The sequence below is a fragment of the Sceloporus occidentalis genome, unplaced genomic scaffold (assembly GCF_023333645.1).
Source record: "Sceloporus occidentalis isolate IW3139 unplaced genomic scaffold, rSceOcc1.0.p SCAF_340, whole genome shotgun sequence".
Lineage (NCBI taxonomy): Eukaryota > Metazoa > Chordata > Lepidosauria > Squamata > Phrynosomatidae > Sceloporus > Sceloporus occidentalis.
In genome coordinates, this window is record NW_028317320.1 from 583526 (window position 1) to 592890 (window position 9365).

Below are 9365 nucleotides of genomic sequence, written 5' to 3' on the forward strand. Positions count from 1 at the left end.
TATAGTGGCATATAGGGGAGGCAGAGTTGCAAATTAGGGAGGTAGAGTGGCAAGCCGTGGGGCAAATGTGCATAACTGGGGGGCAGGTTGGTAAATAAAAGAAAATAAAAACATTTTTCTCAATCATAGTTTTTATTAAATATGAAAAAATTGTGATTTAATAATTACTAGTAAAACATTTTTCCTATAGGGTGGTCTTATATTCAGGCTTTTTCCTTTTTTCTAAATTAATAATCAAATATTGGAGGTTGTCTTATAATCAGGGTCCTCATATAATTGAGCAAATACGGTAATTCTGTTAAGGGGATAGACAAAACTGTTATCCTCAGTTATTTTATGTTTCTTTTTTATATTCCCATGAACCCTCATCCACTCATATTTGTTGTGCAGTGTCTATAACAGGGATGTTTGTAAGCACTTTCTAAAGGTGTCCTTTTGTGTTTCCTTTAGTGGAATCCCAACAGTCCCTGGGTCGGTGATTCTGAAGAAGGATGCTCATAATGTGATTGGAATCAGTATAGGTGGAGGAGCCCAGCACTGCCCCTGCCTTTATATAGTTCAGGTTTGTAGATTATCTTTTTTTTGTTTGTTTGGGTTTTTTTACATCTGTTTATTTTAGACTTTAATTTTATCTTATATCACTTTTAAACCCTTCATAATAAATAAAAAAAATAACAGCACTGACCTGAAAGTCCAGGGTGCATCCAGTTCAAATGTGTGAGTTTAGTAACTGCTGCAGAACCAATCAAAAGTGGGCTGATAATGATCAGATCAGTACTGCCCAATAGGAGTGATCTGATCATTATGGCAGCCCCTGGATGACCCTGCCCTAGAAAGCGTTAAATAGGACCTAGGACAACACTATGCAGAGATGGTAGTGTTGTCACAGAACAGAGAGCTAGGTAGGAAGTCAAAGGCAAACAGGCAGTACAGGATCAGCGGTAAATAAGCGTAATCAGGAGGTTCCGAGGTCGGGGCAGGCAGCACAGGATCAGAGTCGGGAAACAAAGCCAAGTTCTGGTACACGAACATAGTCAATCAGGAACAGGATTATATGATAAACGAGAACCCAGAGCGAACACACAAGTGACTCTTTGAACGGGCACTGAATGACTGTGGAAGCTGATTTAAATAGGGCAAACGGCGGGAAAACGGAGAAACAACCAATGGGAAGCGGGGTGACGTCACACTAATGGCGTTGGCGCGATAAACAAAAATAGCATCTGCATGTGCTACACCCGCGAGTACCGGGTACACACTGGCAGATGCTGGCACACTGACAACGTTAGGGTTAATTTAATGCTGAGGATTGAGAGTTAATTTAATTAATGTAATAAGGTTCATTTAAGGTGCAGTTAGAGGTAAAGGGGTGCAAAGTAAGGGGAATCTAAATAAAAGTATTGTGTCAGTGTGCTGTGAATGATTCTGTGAACGATTCTCTGAACGAGTCTGTGAATCTATGAGGGCACTGGCATATCTGGGGGTATAAGGCATAGCTGGGGGTATAAGGCATATCACGGTATATAAGGCATATCTGGGGAGGATGGAGTGGCATATCAGGGGGCACAGTGGCATATCAGGGGGTATAAGGCATATAGGGTAAATAAGGCAAATGGGAGGGCAGAGTGGCATATCTGGGAGGCAGTGTGGCAAGCCTGGGCTCAAATGTGCATAACTGGGGGGGGGGGCAAGTTGGGAAATGATAAAAATGCATTTCTTGTTTTTAACATTTTTTTTTAAATTCTGCTGTTCGTTTTTAACTTCCTGTTTGTTTATTAAATTCTAAATGAAAATGTTATATTTATTTTTTTATCCGATTAATTGATTCATGGAAAAAATAATCGGCCAACTAATCTATTATGAAAATAATAGTTACTTGCAGCCCTAAGTTGTTTCAGGAATTTCATGTAACCAGGGAAAAAATTACTGAATTACTGTGTTTGGATAGAATGGGTTTCTTAAAAATAATAATAAAATTTTTTTTTACTGCAATGTTTAGGACAGACCGGCACTAAAATGGTTAAATCAAAAGTGTTAAAATGCCCCTTGTGACAGAATGACCTGTCATACCGGGCCCCAAGGTACCCAGAGATGGCTCCAGCCTGGCTGCCATACAAAGATAGCACAGGTAGGAACTCCATTGTTTAACTAATCCCATCAATAGGATTGCTGCCAGAGGAATTAAAGGTTGGGTTTAATACATATTACATTACATTACATTTATTTATAAAGCGTCGGCCGATTCCGCAACGCTGTTACATTCATTAGAACAATTTATAAACAAACACAATAACACATACAATAACAAACTGGTGCAAAGGAGAAGAGGGCCCTGCTCTTGCGAGCTTACAATCTAGCTGGTGGTTGAGGGGAGCGAGACAATAGGAGAGGACAGCTTGGGTGAGGATGAGTTGATCTGCTTCTGATGTGTTGAAGCCGTTTGTTCCAATGGCTGTAATTAGGATGATGGTTGGGAGTACTGTAAAGCAATGTTGTACGCTTCCCTGAACAAGTGGGTTTTCAGAGAGGTTTTGAAAGTTGTGTACGAGGCAGAAAGTCTGACTGAACGGGGAAGGGGATTCCACAGGAGGGGAGCGGCACGGGTGAAATCCTGAATACGGGAGTGGGAGGAGGTAACAACAGTAGAAGAAAGCAGCAGGTCGTGACAGGAACGAAGAGGGCGGGTAGGGATGTATTTGGATAGGAGGGTAGAGATGTACGGGGGTGCTGAGTTGTTGAGGGCTCTATAGGTCAGGGTTAGAAGTTTAATTTTGATTCTGAAGGGTATGGGGAGCCAGTGAAGTGATTGGCATAGTGGAGCAGCAGATGAGGAGCGGCGGCAGAGAAAGATTAATCTAGCTGCAGTGTTGAGGATAGATTGAAGCGGTGAAAGGCGGGAGAGGGGGAGACCGGTTAGTGGGGAGTTGCAATAATCCAGGCGGGATATCAGTAACTTGGTGGTATCTTGTGTGAGGAAAGGGTGGATTCGGGAGATGTTTTTCAGGTGGAGGCTGCAGGATTTGGTGAGGGACTGGATGTGAGGGATGATGGAGAGAGCAGAGTCGAGGGTGACACCAAGGCAGCGAACCTGGTCTGCTGGATGGATAGTGGCGTTATCAACAGTAATATAGATGTCAGGAAAAGTGGACATAGCAGGTGGCGGGATTACCATGAGTTCGGTTTTAGAGATGTTGAGCTTTAGGTAACGGGACGCCATCCACGATGCAATTCCTGATAGACAGTCAGTGAGGTGAGTTAGAAGAGAGGGGGAAAGGTCAGGAGCAGAAATATAGAGTAGGGTGTCATCTGCATATAGGTGGTACTGGAAACCAAAGGAAGAAATACGTTTTCCGAGTGAAGAAGTGTAGATGGAGAATAGCAGAGGCCCAAGAACTGAGCCTTGAGGAACACCAGTAGACAGCGGTAAGGGAGAGGAGCAAGTTCCAGTAAATGAGACACTAAAAGTACGGTTAGGAAGGTAGGATTTAAGCCATGAAAGAGCCGTGTCACAGATGCCATGAGCATGGAGGGTTTGTAGGAGAAGAGAGTGGTCGACTGTGTCGAAAGCGGCTGAGAGGTCCAAGAGAACAACCAGTGAGAATTGGCCTTTTGTTTTAGCTGTGAGGAGGTCATTAGTAATCTTAGTCAATGCAGTCTCTGTTGAATGCTGTGGGCGGAAGCCAGATTGCAGAGGGTCAAGTAGAGAGTTTGACGAGAGAAATTTTGTCAGTTGATTGTAGGTTAATCGTTCCAGCAGTTTGGAAGCTAGCGGGAGAAGTGAAACTGGACGGTAGTTTGATGGGGATGTGGGTTCAAGTGAAGGTTTCTTTAGGATGGGGGAGATGATGGCATGTTTGAATGAGGATGGGAATACACCAGAGGACAAGGAGAGATTAAAGATGTGGGTTAGGCTTGGGGTAAGGACACTAGAGAGAGGTGGCAGGAGATGTGAAGGTGCAGGGTCGAGGGGACAGGTAGTGAGGTGGGAAGACAACAGGACATTGGAAACGTCGAGGGGTGTAACTGGGCTGAAGCAGGTGAGGATCGATTGAGGTGAAGAGGGAGGTTGAGGTACCATATGATTGACACTATGGGGGATGTTATCCCTGATGATGTCAATTTTGTTTTTGAAGTAGGTGGCAAGCTCTTGGGCAGAGAAGTTGGAGGGCAAGGGGGGTGCTAAATGTGGAGAACAGATGTTTAGGGTTATGGGAAAGAGAGGTGATTAATGAAATGAAATATGTTTGTTTGGAGAGATGGAGGGCCGATGTATAGGAGCGGAGCATGAATTTGTAGTGAACGAAGTCTTCAGGTGAACGAGACTTCCTCCACAGGCGCTCAGCTGTACGTGAAAACCTTTGAAGGAGGCGTGTCTGCTTGGAATGCCATGGCTGAGGTGGACGGCGTGGGGGATTGCGTACAGTTACAGGGGCAACCATATCTAGGGCTGAGGCTAGTGTATGGTTATACTGATCTGTGGCTGTGTCAGGACAGGAGGAGGAGGATATATCTGAGAGGAGTGGCCGTAGTGTATCTGAGAGCTGTGGAGTGTTTAGGTTGCTGATATTACGGTAGGTTTGTGGTGGTTTCTTAGGTAGGGAGGGTGTGTGTGTGGTATGTCGAGAGTAAATGCGAGCAGGCTGTGATCAGACAGACAGATGGAAGAGTTAGAGAATTGAGAAATGGAACAAAGGTGGGAGAAAACTAGATCTATTTGGTGACCGCCACGGTGCGTCGGGGAGTTAGTCCATTGTGAGAGTCCGAGGGAGGAGGAGAGCGAAAGTAGTTTGGAAGCAGTATGGGTCATCAATAGGTATATTGAAGTCTTCTAGGATTAGTGTAGGGATGGTGGAGGAAAGAAAGTGGGAAAGCCAGGCAGCAAAGTGATCAAAGAAATGAGAGGTAGGGCAAGGAGGCCGGTAGATCACTGCAACACGAAGAGCAATTGGGGTGAAAAGGCGGACAGAGTGTACTTCGAAAGATGAGAAAGACAGAGAGGGAATTGGTGGTAGACATTGAAATGTGCAGCGAAGAGGAATACCAACACCACCTCCCTGTTTGTCTCCAGGTCTGGGAGTGTGGCTGAAGTGAAGGCCACCATAAGTGAGAGCAGCAGGAGAGGTAGTGTCAGAGAGTGTCAGCCACGTTTCAGTGAGCGCAAGAAGGCTAAGGTGGTTAGAAATGAAAAGGTCATGGACAGCAGTTAGTTTATTGAAAACAGAGCGTGCATTCCAGAGGGCACAGGAGAAAGGGGGGCCGGGGTTGCAGTGGACTGTTTTAAGATTGGAGGGATTGCAGTGGTTTGTGTTAGTTCGGCGTGTGCGGGGACGGAAGAAGGTGGGGATGGTGGGGCCAGGGTTTCGTTCAATGTCACCTGAGCACAGGAGGATACAGACAGAAAACAAATGGGAATGTGATTTGTGGGCATTGGATGCCATTACTTGTGCGTGCTTAATGATGTTGGGGTATGAAGAGAACAGAAAGGCATGTTAGCTAGGGTGGGGTGATAGCTGGGATGGAGTTATGTGGACTGTAGAGGGTTTGTCAAGGGGCGTGGAGGCTGCAGCGATTGTGCGAATTGTGGGTAGAGGACATGGAAACATGTATGGATTCATAGTAGGGAGGGGGTGCAGCAAGTAAGTGCCTGTGTGGGTTACCTGCTTTGCACTGTCCTCAGTATGTCATTTGTCATTTTCCTCCTGTTTAACTCCAGTGTAACTCTTATCTGTCCACTTAAGAAGAGTCCACTTGGAAGAAGCCACAGCAGCTACATTTCCAAGCTACATGTATCTGTTAATTTATGTAGGGCTGCAACAACTAATCGATAGAATCGATGATAATCAATAATGAAATTCGTTGGCAACGAATTTCATTATCGATTAGTTGAATCGATTTTTAGCGATTATAAAATGAGGGTTTTTTCAGAACTACTTACAGTTCCTCCCTGCAGTCACTGCCGATTGGCCCGCCCACTTCCTTTTTCCAGTCCCTCCCTGCTGGAGAAAGAAAGGGGCGGGGCCAATCGGCAGTGACTGCAGGGACGGACAGGGAGGAAGAAAGGTGCGGGGCCAAACGGCCGATTGGCTCCGCCCATTTCTTTAGCATCGCCATGGCTGTGACACTCATCTAACTGTGAGTATAAAATTAATATTTGGGATGCTGAAAGTTAGGGGAGGTGGGGGTTAATTTAGGGGCAGTTATAGTTAATGGGGTGTTTAGGGTTAACTTAGGGGCAGTTATAGTTAATGGGGTGTTTAGGGTTAACTTAGGGGCAGTTATAGTTAATGGGGTGTTTAGGGTTAACTTAGGGGCAGGTATAGTTAATGGGGTGTTTAGGGTTAACTTAGGGGCAGTTATAGTTAATGGGGTGTTTAGGGTTAACTTAGGGGCAGTTATAGTTAATGGGGTGTTTAGGGTTAACTCAGGGGCAGTTATAGTTAATGGGGTGTTTAGGGTTAACTTAGGGGCAGTTATAGTTAATGGGGTGTTTAGGGTTAATTTAGGGGCAGTTATAGTTAATGGGGTGTTTAGGGTTAATTTAGGGGCAGTTATAGTTAATGGGGTGTTTAGGGTTAATTTAGGGGCAGTTGTGGTTGATGGGGTCTTCAGGGTTAATTTAGGGGCAGTTGTGGTTAATGGGGTCTTCTCTTCAGGATTAATTTAATGCTGAGGACTGAGGGTTAATTTCATTAATTTAAATAAAGTTAACTTAAGGTGCAGTTAGAGGTAAAGGGGGGCAAACTGAGGGGAATCTAAATCCTGGGGGCAGTGAAGATTAATCCTGTATTTATTTATAAAAGTATTGTGTCTGTGAACGAGTCTGCAAATCCTATGAGGGCACTATGGCATATCAGGGGGGTATACGGCATACCTGGGGAGGACGGAGTGACATATCTGGGGGTATAAGGCATATGTGGGGAGGGCAGTGTGGCATTTCGGGGAGGGCAGTGTGGCAAGCCTGGGCTCAAATATGCATAACTGGGGGAAATAAAAACAAGAAACATTTTTTATTCTGCCATTTGTTTTTAACATCCTATGTTACTTTATTAAATAATTTAAAATAAATGAAAAATTTAATTTTTTTTAATCGATTAATCGAAAAAATAATCGGCCAACTAATCGATTATGAAAATAATCATTAGTTGCAGCCCTAAATTTATGTTAATGAAGTTCTGTGGATATATGTCTGGGATTTACAACAATAAACTGTTCATTCCTGCTGTACTCAATTCAAGGTAGTTGTGTCTACTTATTGGGTACACATAGGGTTCCATGGTGTGCATGCTGACTGGTGCTAAAAGCGATTTCGGGGACAACAGGAGGATACATATGGGTGATCTCTAGGAGTTACTACAGCTCTCTTGGTGAACTCGTTACACCCCTAGTAAAATACTTTGGGATGTCATCTTTCAAAAAATATATACTTTTGTTTAGCAGTTTTTCTTTTTCTGGCCACTATTGGGGCGCAACTCCCAGCATACCACGTTTAAAAAAAATCTTATTTAGAAACAGCGATGCGCGTCATTCATATTTAATCCTGTAAGTGCCAAAATAAATGAAAATACCAGGCATATGTGGTGTTTCCAAAAACAGGCCAAATACCCAAATACACTTGGAGTTTTTTTCCATTTGCACTGGTTATATATAGTTTTTATAAGTGAAACTGTAAAAATATTTCATTTTTTTCCTAATTTTCCCTACATTTTTAGATATTTTTCATACTAAATGATGGTTTATATATATATAATTATTATTTCCAAAGAAAGCCCTACTTGTGCTGAAAAAAATCAACATAATGTGTGTGGGTGCTGGGAGATTCGGAGTTGAATAAAGTCATAGCAAAAGCACAAAAACTGCTCTGGTCCTTTAGTGCAAACATGGTAAAAAAAAACCAAAAAACAAAAAAAAAAAACCCCGGTCCTGAAAGGTTTAATTGAGTTTGGTATTATTTTGCCTATTTTATTGCTCTTTATCTCATTCTTTTTTTCACATATTGGTTTTAATTTGTATTTTTTAACCCTTTCATCTATTGATAATGTATCTTTACTATTTATTAATTTGTTTTATCTTTTGCTCTTGTATAGGTATTCGATAATACACCCGCTGCTCTGGATGGGACGATTGCTGCTGGAGATGAAATTACAGGTGTGAATGGAAAATCAGTCAAAGGCAAAACCAAAGTGCAGGTGGCCAAAATGATTCAGACTGTAAAGGTAAGATTACTTGCTTCCTGAAGTGACCTAAATGTGTTTAAATTATCTTGTGTTAATTAACCAAACTACAGTATTTTATTGTGTTTTGTGTGTGTGTGTGTGTATATATATATTTATTTATTGCAACAGAAAAACCACTTATCCAGTGCACTTCCGTGCAGCAAGAAAATAATAAAAGGGCAGCTGAGACTAATGCTATATACTCTCTGTACAGCAATTGTTGCTAGCCCAAAAGGAAAACACAGAGGCTTTGGTCAGGCAAGCCGCACTAGCCCAGGCTGAAGCTCATCAATTGCTTACTAGCACAATTTCTAAGTGGAGAACCCCAAAAGGCATACAATCTAGAACTGGCCCAAGCAAGGGACTACAACAAGCTTAAATTGGAGATTGTGGCATGTCTGGGAGATACAACCGCTATCCACCTGCAGAGATTTCACGCCTGGATGTACAACCCAGGAAAAGCCGTTCAGTCACAGATGTTTGACTTGATACATCTCACCTGGAAGTGGTGGCAGCTGGAGATTAACTCATCAAGCTACACAGTGAAGCAACCAGTGATGGACTGACTTCTGAGAGGTTTACCTGTACATTGCAGCAGAACAAGTAATTCAACATCCTGCAACGTAGCAACCTCGAAACCTAAAAAGCCCCAGCAAATATGGTAAAAAGAGGGAATTCTGAAGAGCTCTTATAAATCCAGGGACATAACGGCAAAAGAAAGAGGTTTTGTCATGCAAGAAGAACCTACAAGGGACACTAGAATGGGGACAAACTATTTGATAAAATGTTTTAAGTGTCGAGCATTTGGACACATAGCAAAAGACTGCCCTGATGATATTGAACCAATGGAATGTAACTTGGGTAATAACAGGAATTCTGCAAACAAATGTCAAAAATCATCCATGGTGTTCTGTGAATGTGGACGGGAAAGCAGTGCAGACCTTACTAGACTCCGGAAGTATGACCCTGCTTGACAAGTCTTTGGTACCTGACATTTGTAAGGTGGACACACAATTTATCATGGAAGCAAAATTCCAAACATCTCCCTGGGGCTGGTAAAAACTACTGACGGTAGCCACCCTGAAAAATACAAGGGGATATATACACTCCCTGTTCGTTCGTGCGTGTGTGTGTGTGTGTGTGTGTGTATAT